At 32.0% G+C, this 15,385-nt stretch overlaps 1 pseudogene; it reads left to right on the forward strand.

Annotated features, from left to right (window-relative positions):
* The first annotated feature begins 454 nt into the window (after window positions 1-454).
* LOC140701200 (small ribosomal subunit protein eS1-like) overlaps window positions 455-15,385 on the forward strand; it is a 40,132-nt pseudogene continuing 25,201 nt past the window's right edge.

Below are 15,385 nucleotides of genomic sequence, written 5' to 3' on the forward strand. Positions count from 1 at the left end.
AGCACATTTTAGATATATTCTAGCAAAGTAGTCTTCAGAGTTTAATAATGTTTCATACAATAAATATTAATACAAATGATAATTTTTTCAGAACACAGGCATCCTAAGATATCATACTAATATTTTCATATGCATGTACTTATAAATTACTCAATTTTAATGTACTATAATTTACTATAAATTTTTTGAGATTCTATAATTATTTTATAAAAATTAAGATTTTGTATGATTCTACAAACTTTAGTTATTAAAGCCCAAGGAAGTATATAAAAGAAATATCAAAATCAATGATAATTTGAGTGACGTCAGCATCATGACAGCATGATATCTCTTATTTTTGTTCCACTTCTCAACAACAGAAACATATCTACAACTTCTGAGTGAAGTTCCTACTGTACCTGAAAGGGAGGTGAGTGAGAATGAAGCAAAAGGTCTTGTAGGGGTCTGAGCATACATGAGGTACTGTGCTTTCCCCTCTGTGGACTGGCAGCCCAACGTCAAAGAATTCATGGAGGAGCAGCAGAAGGCAGCAGAAGCAGAGTCCTACTGGGAAAAAGAGTTTGGTCAACAGATATTCTACAACTCAGAAAAAGCATTTTGCTTGAACCATGAGGAATGAGAAAAACCCAATAAATCAGTGGGCAGACCCTGTCTATTTCTGAGAATAAGAGTTCAGAAAGAGCAGGGAGCAGACAGAATTCTTCCTGAAACCTTAAGGAAGGGTATCATAGTGACCACTATACCAAGACCTAACTGGGAGAACCTACTTCATTTTCTTGAGCTTGTAATAAGATAATTGAACAACTGATTCCTGGAGAAACAGAGATAAAGAAAACTAACAATTGGACGATAGAGATTAAGAATTAATCAAATTATCAGAAGGGAGCACACATTAAAAATAAAAATAAAACTGAAGAAAGAAAACTATTTAAGATTTAAATAAAATACATTTATTTATAATTTATTTTAATTCAATACATAAAGTGAAGGAAAGTATGCTTATTCACTGTTGAGTTCTTAATCAGTGTCTTAAATCTGAAGGTGAAAGTTCTCACTGAGATTCTAGGGGATTGATAGGAAAATATACAAACAAGAGAATATACAGCAGAAATCACCAATTCAAAAGAAAATGAGAATTTGCTAACCCTCCTACTCTGCTGGTGGGAATGCAGTTTGGTGCAGCCACTGTGGAAAACAGTATGGAGATTCCTCAAAAGACTAGGAATAGACTTACCATATGACCCAATATTTCTGCTCCTGGCCATATATCCAGAAGGAACCCTACTTCAAAAAGACACCTGCACCTCAATGTTTGTAGCAGCACTATTTACAATGGCCACAACATGGAAACAGCCTAAATGTCCATTGACAGATGACTGGATAAAGAAGAGGTGGTATAGGAATACTATTCAGCCATAAAATGACAACATAACGCCATTTGCAGCAACATGGATGTCCCTGGAGAATGTCATTCTAAGTGAAGTAAGCCAGAAAGAGAAAGAAAAATACATATGAGATCACTCATATGTGGAATCTAAATAAATAAATAAATAAATAAATACATACATACATACATACATACATACATACATACATACATACATACATACAAAACAGAAGCAGACTAATAGACATAGAATTCAAACTTGTGTTTGCCAGGTGGGGAGGGTTGTAGGAAGCGACAGACTGGGATTTCAAAATTTGTAGATACTGACAGGCATATGTAGAATAGATAAACAAGGTTATACTGTATAGCACAGGGAAATATATACAAGATCTTGTGGTAGCTCACAGTGAAAAAGAATGAGACAATGAATATATGTAAGTCCGTGTATAACTGAAAAATTGTGTTCTATACTGGAAAGTGACACAACATTGTAAACTGACTGTAACTCAATAAAAAAAGTTAAAAAAAAAACAAAAGAAACAAACAAAACAAACAAAAAAAAAACAAAAGAAAATGAGGAAAATGTAAGATTCCAGGGAAAATGTGCAACTACTTCAAATACAATGTATTGGACTGCAATGTGTTTCTGCTTTTTAATATGAAAAATCAGAAACTGGAAGACAGTGAAAGAAAACCTAAGACTTCTGTGAGAAATATACTGCTTCTCAGTAGCCTAAAATCCTACCAAAAAATCTGGAGTATGGAAAGGGGAAAAAGATTTTCTTTTTCCCTAATAGCCCATCTTCTACAAAATCAGATTTAAGAGAGGGAATGGAGGGGTGGATTACAGCGTCTTAGTGGGAGAACCAGTGCAACTTAATGGGGAAAAGAATGGATATATTGTGTATAAAGACAGTAGAGAAATCTGTGTCCAATTATGAGTAACCAGAAGAGAGAGGCAATCATGAATGAAATGAGAAATGATATTAGAGCTTTTCAAAGTAACAAAGAAAAAAAAAGAATAGCTATTTCAGCAACAAATGGAAATGATGAAGGTTGAAAACAATGACTAAAATAGTTTTTAAAATATAACAGAAAAAATATTTTAAAAATCAGTCATCACTATTTCAGGCATATACTGAATACTGTTTTTAAAATATCAAGGCTGCTATACTGTCCATAACTAAAATTCAAAAAGTATATATATTTAACATAATATACACATAATATAATTTAAAAAGTGTTTCAAAAATTGTGAAAAGAGATTCCAGATAACTAAACAAATCATTAGTTATAATGCTAGAACAATATAGATTTTTAGTTTAATATGATACTGACTTGATAGCTATACTGTGTAAGACTGTTTCAATTTGCAATAATTTGTTGTATATGGCAGAAATTTGCTTTCAGCTTAAAATAAAGCAGAAAAGATGAGACCATATTTATGATTGTAAGTGAAAATAAGTTTCCAAGAATATGAAATGTCTAACATATATTAGATATAAAATGCATTTTTAAAGTTTAAGAAATGAATAATAAAGTCATTAACCTCAAGCATTACATTTCCAAATGTTTCTGTATGTATATTCATGGATATATGTATTCATGTTAATATATTATGTTAAAAATGAACCAAGCACTCAGCCACAAATATCTGGAATCTTCATTACAAGTAATGCATAGCTTCCTAGAAAAAAATTACAAAAATTGATCTTTGTCAAATAGATAACTAGAAGATATTAATTGAAACAGAAGCTGTAAAGCTGGCTAGAGATACACTTGCAAAAATTTATCGGATCCAGATGGCTCACATATAACCTTGAAAGAACTCATAATACCAATACCATTTAAATTATTCAAGACTAAGACAAAGATGAAGTTAGATAGATTTCTTAAAGCAGCACAATGCTACCATAACCTTATATGCATAATAAAAATCAAACTAAGAATCAAATTCTGCTATAAATATTGATGCAAAAATTCCAAAATAAAATCTTTGTAAGAAATCTACCAAAATGTCTAATCAAGAATTTTTAATTCAGACATCTTTTACCGTTACGAATTATCTAATCAACTTACCATATTAAACTTTAAGAGAATGAATCAGATACTTCTATCAACAGATGCTAAAAAGCCTGTTAAAGGATATCCAGCACTGAAGGATAAATAAAACTCCAAAGAGAGGTAAAATATTATAGAGGGTAATGGTATTTAAGAAAATGTACTTATTGGAGAGAATAAAAGCAATTATTGAATTTGCCAAATTGTAAAAGTCGTATTACTTGAAAACAAGAATGTTATGAATCAGAGTTATGGCAAGAAACTTGGGAATATGGAGATAAGAAAACTGAAAATAACCAAAAAATTCTCTTCAAAACATCTCAGCATGTAATACATGATCCTTCTGGGCATTTGGGTGGTATGTATATGTGTCTGTACATACCTATGAATATATTACTAAAATCTATCTGGATTTTTAACATGTTTTTAGAAGGACAGCATTTGGTCTCCATGTTATTACCCATGTAGGATTTTTCCAGGCAGAGAAAGATTTGAGAATACTACAGGATGAAGAAATAAAATTTCAAAGATAGACAGGTAAATCCATTTATTCCGTAGCACCTGCGTAGTGACTTTGTGAATGACCTATTGTTCTAGGTACAGGAATGACAATGACCTCATGGATCTCTTATTTAGGTAGGAATTCAAGCAGGTAAACATGCAGTCACTATAGGGTAGAATAAATGCTGGCACACAAGAATATACTGGTGGCACAAGTTGGAGGACCCTCAACTCCCACATTTACTCACTGAAGACGAATATTGAGCAAATAAGACCCACTTCCTAGAATATGACTGATAGGTTCATTGCCCAACCTGGACGTGACTATGTTTTTTTTTCTCCCTGTTTTGCACAAGTGGTAACTGACTGTGGAATGCCCATAGTGACACTCTCCGCCATTTGCTTCTAAGGGGGGCGGTGGCATAAGGTGTCATTTGATTTCACTCATTTGTTTCTTCCAATTATTTGTTTAGTGTCTAGTCTGCCAGATCTTATGGTGAGCATTACCCTTTAAAATCAAAGATAATTTACTCTTGATTTTTTCCCCTTTTAACAATATAGTATTCTTCCAGGAAGACAAACCAGAAAACAAACAAATAAATAAGCAACAAATTGATGACACAAGCACATAGAAGTACAAGCATAATGGTAATGCCAGTAGGGTGGTAGTTGATTAAATATCTACTGTGGAGATATTTAGGCTGAGAAATGAAAAGATACTACAGAGCAAAGGCAGTTGAGGGTGCTTGAAAGGATACTTCAGGAGGAGAGAGCACATGCTCTGTAGTGGGAAGGAGTTGCTGTGCTTGATAATTGAGGGACCAGGGCATATACAGTGTAATAATGAAGAGAAAGAAGAAAAGATGAGATGGGAGAGAGAGGCAGGATATTAAATTGTGCATGGACTAACAGTTCTTTTTGCACAAACCGGCTCAAGGATTTAAGTTCTCACATCCATCAAGCATAATAGGCAGTAATTAGAAGGAATTGGCTTTATTTTATAGGAGAGATATTTGTTGGGTTTTGGACCACATGTTAGAGTCTCCAATTAGATGAGATATCTGCACTTAGGTTCATAGAACAAGTTGAGCTGAAATTAAAATTCACTTCTTTTGAGACGCCTTTGAGTGATTCAGTAAGAAACTGGGTATATTAAGCCCAAGGCCATTAATGTAACCTTTGGATACAGAATGTAAACATAAATTTGTACTGCGATCAGTTTGATTCCCCCCTACACACACACTGGGTTTCTGCAACCCTGATACAAATGGGGTAACTGAGAGAGAGAGAGAGACACTTGGGATAAGATTTATCCACATACATGGTGTAGAAAGATACTGTGGCAAGCTTGCTACAGTTGACAAGAAATTGGATAAAGTAATGGACCACAGAAGCAGATAATATAAAGTAGAATAAGCAGTAAGTGAAGACAGGAAAGGATGGAAGCTGCTGTGAGGTCAAGTATAAGTGGAGTGACTACAAGTTATGAAAATGATGGAGCATAGACGTGTGTATTTTAAACACGGGATATTCAAAATTACAGTCAGCTGTGGAGCAAGTCCAAGTGATGAACAAATCTATCAGGGGTCTGGGGGTGCATTGATAAGGGAAAATGAAGGTGATATTCCCCAAGATGAAGGTAATTGAGAATATCCAAACTGCAGGGTCTCCACCAGTGAATGTAGGATTTAGAATAAGAAAGAATACACCTGTCCCAGTGATAGGCAGCATAGAATAATAGTCAAAAGCAGAATCTGGATCCAGACATCCTTGATTTAAATCTTAATCTCATCACACATTAATTGGTGACATTGGGAAAGTTACTTAACCTACTCTGCACCTTACTTTCCCATCTATAAAACAGACATAATAGTATATACTGCATACAGTTGCTCTGAGAATTATACACCTAGAAGAGTTCCCAGTACATAAGGAACATGACAGAGTGTTAGATTATTAATTATTTTTAAGTTTTAATAAAGCGGTTGGTCTGGTTGCAGCATAGTGAACAAATGAACCTAGTCATTAAGCAGACTGGGAAATACAGTCAGGCTGGGACTGGAAGAAGCACCTTGGTTCCTCTTAAGAAACATGGGAGAGAATGGGGGCATGGACAGGACAGAAAAGAAAATACAATGTCATATAGCCAAGGGTGGAGAGCTTTTCAAAGCCATGGGTTTTGCTTTTCACTTCTGCTGTGCTATGAGAAATCACAGAAGCAGCAGCTTTGAAACTTACCGCCTTTGCTGTTAAAAGCTGCTCTGAGATTTGATGCCAAGTGCTGCCATTTCAAGCTTATGTTTCAATGAGTTGTTTGTTCCTTTAGCTGAATTGCTAAACTGAGAACCACTAATTGAGAATATGCGTCTCCGAAATACAGGCCACGTTAATGTAGGTAACTATGTGTGTGTTAGTTAATGTAGCTTCTCTGTGACACTTATCAAATAATGCTGGACTTTGTCGTGTTATCTAGGTGATAGATAAACCAAGAAGTAACATCCAGGTGGAACACTAATATTTTTTAAAAACATAATCGCTTTGTCAAAAGGAAAAAAAAAAGTAATAGAGAAAGATAAATTTTGGCAATAAACTAGGTGAGAATGAGGGAGACATGGAGTTTTTTTTTAAATAGACTCCCAGCTATGTCTTGTGATATGATATGGTATCTAGAGGTCAGTATATTAGCAAGTTCTGACAGAAAGGACAGCATTGAATAATTGGAGTACAGGTTTGGAAATTTTTTTAGAAATTAATGAATTGGCATTACTGATTCAAAGGATCCATTTCTGTTTCCTAGGAGAGGTGTAGTACTCTATTAACAACACTATGCAGTAATTAAAAGTTACTCTTGCACACAAAAGACTATTTGAAAATGAATGAACATTCTACTTTGTTTAATTCTACTCAAAATGTTGATTAAGGTTAAGATGGAAAAATATTCATAAATGCTTGCAATGTTACCAAGTCCAAGCTCATACTGCTTGCCACATGACAGGTCAATAAATCAAGAGACAAGTTGTTGGGGCAAGGAACAGCGACTTTATGCAGAAAGCCAGCAGACCAAGAAGACAGTGGACTTACATCCTAGATAACCATATTACCCAGTCAGAATTCAGATTCCTTTTATACTAAAAAAAGTGTGGGGGACATGGTTGGTTGTTGCAAATTTCTTCCAGCTGTCCACATAGGTCAGGTCAAAATCTTCAACAAAATAATTTTATTTTCTGTTCTGCAACTTTTAAAAATCTCTACATGAATGGAAAAGTGTTATATCTTTAAAGGTCAAAGTCTTGAGAATGGGCTGTCCTGTAGATTTCAGTCTACGGGCAATAGTCTTTTACAAAAGGTGCAAAACCAGCATGACCAACCACAGGAAAGAGAGCACAAGGTTAGACTTAAAGGAACAGCTACATTATGGAGGAACATTTGTTCTTCTCTATTACAGTAATAAAGTAGAAACTTCCTTGCTGCTAAATATTGATTTTCCTCAAACTTTTCTAAATATGTCCTTCTGTATTTTTTTGACCATTGATTATTTTAAGTCCTGGTAATTTCAAGTGTGAGGGAGCCACATTACTTGCGGAATTTTCAAAAATAAACTCCAAGCTATGTCTTGTGATGTGATACGGCATCTAGGGGTCTGCACATTAGTAAGTTATGACAGAAAGGACAACATCGAATAATTGGATGATCACTGGATATTGATGATGCCAGCAGAGCTCTCCATACATTAGCGTTTCTCTCTGCCTCCTTAGATTCGTTAGAGAATGAATACTAGCTCAGTCTAATCAACTAAACATAGAGTTGCCAAGTGTTTATGAGTGGAAAGCATATAAAAGGAAGTGGAATTCTTTTTTCTCCTAGCTTGATTTAGTCACATCCCTCATGTCTTAGAGTAACTATTTCCTTCTGTCTCTTATGTGATAAGCTTTGATTTCTCCTTTTCTGTTGAAAATACAACTAAAAAGTTTATGACATCCAATCATGAGAAAATCTGAAAATGACTTGTGTCTGAAAATTGTGAGAGTATGTAATAGAGATCTACTGGAATAATATTTTTAATCCTGTATTTTATCTTTCAGAAACAAGATCTGTAACTACTGATACATGTCACATAAGTTAACCTCGAGTATAAGTGAAAGAAGACAGTCACAGAATACTATGTATGGTCATTCTATTTACATGAAATGTCCAGAATAGAAAAATTAATGGATCTGTGAATGCCAGTGACTGGGGTGATAGGGAAATTGGGAACAATTGCTGACAGGCATGCTGTTTCATGGCAGGGTGATGAAAATAATCCTAAAACTAGATATAAATATTTGCACAAGTCTTTCAATATATCAAAAACAACTGACTTCTATCCTTTAAAAAGATGAATTTTCTGCACTGTGAATTATACCTTAATAGAGTTGTTTGAAAATTAAAACTACTAGCCAAGACTGACCTCATTAATATCATATTCATATATTTACAATGAAAGTCCAAACTGATTGTTTTTCTTGTGTTTTAAAAATATTTGTTGTAATACTAGAGAAAAATTGCACTGCATGCACAGTCAAGTGAGACGTATTTAGACTACCCATCAGAGGAGAGAATTTGAACTCCACTGAAACGCAACTCAAGAGAGTTTTTAAGCAGTGGCGTCAGCTAGTACAGAAGTACTTACTGAGGGAGGTTAGGTGGAGCCTGGCCATTGAGACTGAGTTGTCTGTGTTCATTCTAGTCTTACTTGTCTTTATTCCCCTGCATGTAAAGTTTGTTTGTTCTCCAGCTGCTTTTAAGATTACCTATTTACAGCTGGCTGTAAAAATTATGCTGTTACTCCTTGCTTCTTGTGCTTGGGTGTTAGTGAGTTCTTTGGATCTATGGATTTAGAGTTTTTGTTCATTTTTTTTAAAAGCTATTTAGCTTAAAGCTGTCTCACAGCGCACTGACGCTCTGTATTTGTTTCACATATTTTGCATTGTTTCTTCCTATATCTTATTTTGTAGACTCTCATTGTTCTCTTCGCATTCATGAAACATTCCTTCTGAATGTGTTTAGAACTTTCCCTTTGCTTTTTTGTTACTTATTTCTAATTTAATTATATTATGATCTGATAACATACTCTATATGATTGCATTTCTTAAAATTTCCAAGATTTGTTCTATGAATCAGAGTAGGGTATATTTTCACATATGTTTCATGGACACTTGAGAAAAATGTGTATTCTGCTGGTGTTGGACATTCTATAAATGTCAGTTTGCATTGGTTGATGATGTTGATGACCTATTATATACTTGCTTATTTCTGATGAGTTGTTCTGGAAATTTCTGATGGATGAGAATTGAAGTCTACGTATATAATTTTGGACTTCTCCTATAAGGTATATTAGTTTTGCTTCACATGCTCTTTTGTTTGGTGCATGCAGTTGTAGGTTTGTTATGTCTTCTTGGTGATTGACCTGTTTACTGTCATTCATGCGCCTCTCTATCTTGGAATTTTCTTTGTTCTGAAGTCTACTTTGTATGATGTTAATATAAAAATCCCTCTTCCTTTCTTTGATTATACTTTACATAATATGTATTTTCCATTCTTTTAATTTCTACCAGTCTATATCATTAGATATGAAATGAATTTCTTATGCATATCACATTGTAGGATCATTCTATCAAAAATCAGCTCTACAAATCTGTCTTTAAATGTGTGCCCATATTTCATGGTAGATGATGGCTTGTGGATATTTGGAAATGCATTTTTTTTAATTGGAAATTTTATTGTGCTGTCATGTGTTGTGTTTCCTGGTCTATTTTCCTTGAGTTTAACACCTTCAGTGCTAGTGTCCTAGGATAGACTGTTTTTTTCTGTCTGAAATTATTATATATATAAAAAATTAAGCTAAAATAAATAGTTAACTTAAATAACTTAAATAAAAGGTATTTATATCTGTCTTTCAATATTTTATGCAGACATGGGATATTAAAAAAATCTCTGTGTCATCTTACCTAGATTAAAATCTGCAGTGTAACCACAATTTAATTTGGAAAAAAATAATTTCCTTCAGAGTTTAATCAAAATATTTTATATATGCATTGTATTCTATTTTCCATTTCTGTTAGCTCACTTCCATCATCATCACCATCATAAATGGCCTAATTTATCTTACTGTTAAAAGTAAACAAAACAAAACTTAATTTTGAGTACACATTTTCTTCCAAATCTTTCTCTTACTACTTTCAGAATCAAAGTGTATGTGTATGTATAACGTGTATTATTACATTTACATACCCTCTGAATTTTGTCTCCCCTTTCATTAAGTGATATGGGTTTTCGTTAATATACTCTTATTACTTGATTTCTGAATTACGAGTAATCTCTCCTCTCTAAACACTTCTTCTTAATATCTATCTGAAGCATCTTTTTTCCTATTTGACCTGCATTTTTTTTTTTCAGGGTATAGCATGGGTTTTCTTCTATCATAACACCTTTTCCCTAAATGAGGAAAATTTAAATTTTAATGTCAGATATTTAAATTTTATCTTTATTTATCAATTCCTACATTTAAATCCTCATTTGCAAATCATATCCAAATCTGGCATATCCAAATAGGGACTCTTTATTTCTTTCCCAAATTTTTATCCTCCAAGTCACTATACAATCTTCTCCACTGCATTAAATGGCCAAGTTATACACACAGATTTTAAACTTATTTAAATTCAGAAATACAGAAGTCATTCTTGATTACTTGTTTAATTTACCCTCCTCTTGTATCTGATCCAGCAGCATGACACATTAATTATACATCTAAAATATATTTATAAACAACATATTTTACATTTTTATCTTCATTCCCTTAGTACTGGTGATTATGTTATATTGCCCTGCCTTCAATATCATTCTTCCATGGCATCAAGAGCGATCTTAAAATAGCATTGACTTCTGAAAGTACTTTAATAACTCTATTATGTAGAAAAATAAGTCTATACCCTTTCTTAAGATCAATATTTGAATCAGGTGCTGGGGGGTGCATGAAATGAGTCAGGGTCGTCAAAAGGTACAAAACTTCCAGTTATAAAATGTATAAGCCCTGGGGATATAATGTATAGAAAGGTGTTTATAATTAATAATACTGTACTGTATTTTTGAAAATTGCTAAGAGAGTAGATCTTAAAAGTTCTAATCATAAGAAAAAAATTTTATAGTTATATGTAGTGATGGATGTTAACTAGATTTTGTGGTGATTATATCACAGAATATACATATATCAAATCATTATGTTATACAACTGAAAATAATATAATGTTATATGTCAATTATATTGCAATAAAAGGAAAACAAAAACCACTTCTATACAATGTTGTAAGACTACAGAATTCATACTTTGAAAAAAATTTGTAATGATGAGATCAAAAGCTCAAGATATAAAATTTAATATATATAAAATTTAATATACAAAGCTACATTCTGTATAATCCCAAGTAGATAAATACATGTATGTAAATATCCAGTGGGGGTAAAATGTAATGATAGTGTTTTCTCCGTGACCAAAGAGCCTAAGGATAAGTTGCAGAAAAGTCAAGTGTTTCCCTGAAAAACCGAGAAGACAAAGGTTTGATTGACTATCTACTTAGATGAGAATTTTTAATACATTGTTTAAGTTGTGTCTGAGTTCTTGTGAATAGTTTTAATGAGTTTGTAGACCAGGGTACACTAATTTATTTATTTTTTATTTTACTGACACTGGTGTAAAAATGCATTAAAACAGATATATTTATCAGACACTGTATGCATTGGTGCTAATTCTAACAATTAAATCAGATATATTCCCTATCTCATATGTTTTTTCAGTATAAAATGGAAAACCCCTACTAAAAATACGATTTTCCTTTTATCTGACAATTTGGATTGTAAAACCCACAATTGATGTAATAATGACAGAGGAAATAAAATACTGTCATAATTACTGCTCATCTATTTTATTGTTTTTAGTCAAAATGATCATACACATGCATAAAATTACATATCTGCACCTTTTTCAGTGCCACGACTGGATTTTGATTTCAAGAGTTCTTAGCCTTTTATGTTGCTTCATTTTCCAGGACAAATAGGACTTACATTGAAACAATTCTATAACCCAGTTCAAAATTCTAATCTCATTAGTGCCTTTAGGATTAACAAAAAATTCTGAGGCTTATCATAGATTTTAGACTTCTATGCATTTAAAATATTATTTTACTTCCCTAAATAATTATTTAATAGGCTTATATTTAAAACAAACACCCTGGAATTGGACACAACATTGTAAAATGACTATAACTCAATAAAAATTGTTAAAAATTATTAAATAAAAATAAATAAACCACACTTAAACAGAATTTCTGACACATTAAATTTTCTTTGGTGTTAAAATTATATTCTTTACAATATGTAAATGATGCACACACAATGATGAAATACTTTGCACTACATAATATTCTCAATTGTATTTTCTTACATTGACAACCAGCCCTCTATTATATGTACCAAACAATTGTTCTAGCAAAACATGGACAATAATAACTTTTTAAAATTACCAAGCAACATTTAGGACTCAAATTAAGTTGGAACTCCATTGGATGCTATATCAAAAAACAAAAAATAGGTAAGATGAACTTTCTACGTCCGGCTGAATATTCTTTGGGGCAACCAGTGGCAACTCTATCTCAGCATACCCCTCTTCCTTGAAACTAGAAAGTCGTTTTTCATATTTATTGTTCAGTAAATTCAGTTTCAAAAATTTGAAATGGGAAACATGTCTCTAATATTATCAAGGATTTATTATGATTAAAATATGATCAATGTTTCTTGAGACAGGTACAGCTGCTATAGAAATGCATATACAACTTAAAGTAATGTAAAGCCCATGTTGTCTATATTCATATATTTGAAGGCACTTAGGCCTTCAAAAAGTTAAATAAAAGTTATTGTTAAATAAAGTTTTACTAAAGTCCTTTAGCAGAAAATGAAAAGAAAATTATAAAACCAGTAGTGGGTTAGTATCAATTTTCTTAACAAATGATATAGGTTAATTTAAGTAGCACCTCGAAACCCAGATACTCATTTAGCTAAACCAACTTTGTACTTGAAAAAATGAAAAGTCTTGTAACTATGAGCAGAGTCAAACATAAGCATTTGTTGATTGACACAGAGAAGGTGTTTCATTTTTTTTTATGATTGTTATACTTGCTACTGATTTTTTAGGGTCTATTGAGTTCCAGTTTCTATGAGACTGTTTTTCGTTCTAAAATGAATACTTGAACAAAGGCCCATTTTACAGAAAGTGAGAAGATTAAAGTGCTTAATTCCCTTGCCCAGTGACACAGTGCTAGAAAGTGATATATCTAAGTTCAAATGTGTGTCTCTGTTTCCAAGTCAGTGCAGTTTCAATGATATAATTTGTCTCCAAGTTTGACCTTTCACAATCTTTCTCTGTGAATTATTTATGTAATAAAATATACTTAAATTAAAACCTAAAGCAAAAATTATTTTATGGTTATTGATATATTTGTGAATATTAAGATACCTAATATACTGTTAGGAACAATATGTTTTATTATTATGAAGATAAAACAAAATATTGTTTACCAACTGCTTGAAATTTTAAATACTCAAAATAATTCAAATGGATTTAATATATTTTAAAATACGAGTGATATGTACAAAGACATGTTAAATTTATCTGGATCTCAACTATACCATAAAAAACTAAACCATAAGTTATTTTTACTTCATGCCAAACCATTGTGAACTATCCAGTTACAAATATATGAATTTGAATTATCATTCAATTATTTACATATTCAAGGGACATAGTAAATGAGAGTTACCTTTCGGTAGTCAGAGCCTTAATACCTATATGATAGATCAGAGAGCTATTAGATACAAAGCGTTTAATGTAATTTCTAATATATAATAAGTGCTCAAAGAATGCTAGAGTAATTTTCCTTTTCTCTAAGATATTATTTTATATTGAATATTTCTCACAAAACACAATATCCTATATTAAAGTTATTCATCTTGCATCTTAATATTATTTATAGGAAGCGTTACTATTATTCCTTATAGAGTGTTTATAAAGTAAAATGCATACTTACTAAAAGTAATCCCACTATATATATGCTATGTATACCTATTTATATGTATATAATCCCACTATGTATGTATAGATATGCTTGAATGGTAAGGAGAGGTAGTATCAATTATTTAACTCACATTTTGTCAGCATACACACACAACAAAGTGTATATATAAAATAAACAACAAATTTCTTTTGTATAGCACAGGAAATTATATTCTGTATCTTGTAGCAACTTATAATGAAAAAGAATATGAAAATGAATACATGTATGTTTATGTATGGCTGAATCATTATGCTGTGCATCAGAACTTGACAGAACATTATAAGCTAACTATATTTCATTTTAAAAAATAGTAAAATAAAGTGTGTGCATACAGCTTTAAATCACATGCATGTGCCATCCTGATTTACATGTTCACATTAATTAATATGGCATTGCTAGTTCTAGAAAGTCTCTGATGATTAATAGCTTAAATACATTTTCTAGTTTTTAACATATAAAATATTCACACAAACACAATGAAAATACATTGCTTATTTCTGAAATAATTTTGAAATAGCCTTTAAAGAGAACAGAAAGTGAATCAAGCCTTATGTAAAAATATTTAAAAAGCAAATATTTTTAAGCAATACTCTAAGGTAATGAATAAATCAGCCAAATATATTCTTCAGAGATATATTATTCCTTGACCAAACTTCATTAGAAATATTTCATTTACTAAAATGACTATTTGCACATCTCATGATATTTACATTCTAAAATCATAATTGTCATATTCATATACACCTACTTTCATGATGAAAACTTCAGGATGAGAGTACATTTCTGTTTTTGTTTCTCCAGGATTGAGTCATCTGTGTGTCCCTAAATTAAAACAAGCTATTTTCTATTTTCTTCAATTACTGCTTGCTACTACTTAACCAATTAGGAAGCAGTGAATCAAGGTGGTAATCAACTCAGTGGGAAATTGCTCTCACAGTATAATTTTTCTAGATGTTATGTAGTAATTACCACTGTTACATCAGCATTAATGGCAGGGATAATTTAGTTCTCCTACTGGCCCTAGATCATGATGACCCTTTATAATATCTTCTTTTTCATGTAGGAGGTTATTTTCCTGATTTGACATTTATGCCAAATAAGAAGTAAGCTGTTTAAAGCATAAAACAATTTAATTTCTCCAAAATAATTGAGACTGCAATTATACTGAATTAAAGTCATTGATAAATATGATTTTGGAAAATACATATTTTTGAACAGAGTTTTAACCTTCAATTTACAAAGCACAGAATTCTAAAAATACATTTTAATCTTAGATAAGGAAAGAAAGGGCTAG

The sequence above is a fragment of the Vicugna pacos genome, chromosome 14 (genome assembly GCF_048564905.1).
Source record: "Vicugna pacos chromosome 14, VicPac4, whole genome shotgun sequence".
Lineage (NCBI taxonomy): Eukaryota > Metazoa > Chordata > Mammalia > Artiodactyla > Camelidae > Vicugna > Vicugna pacos.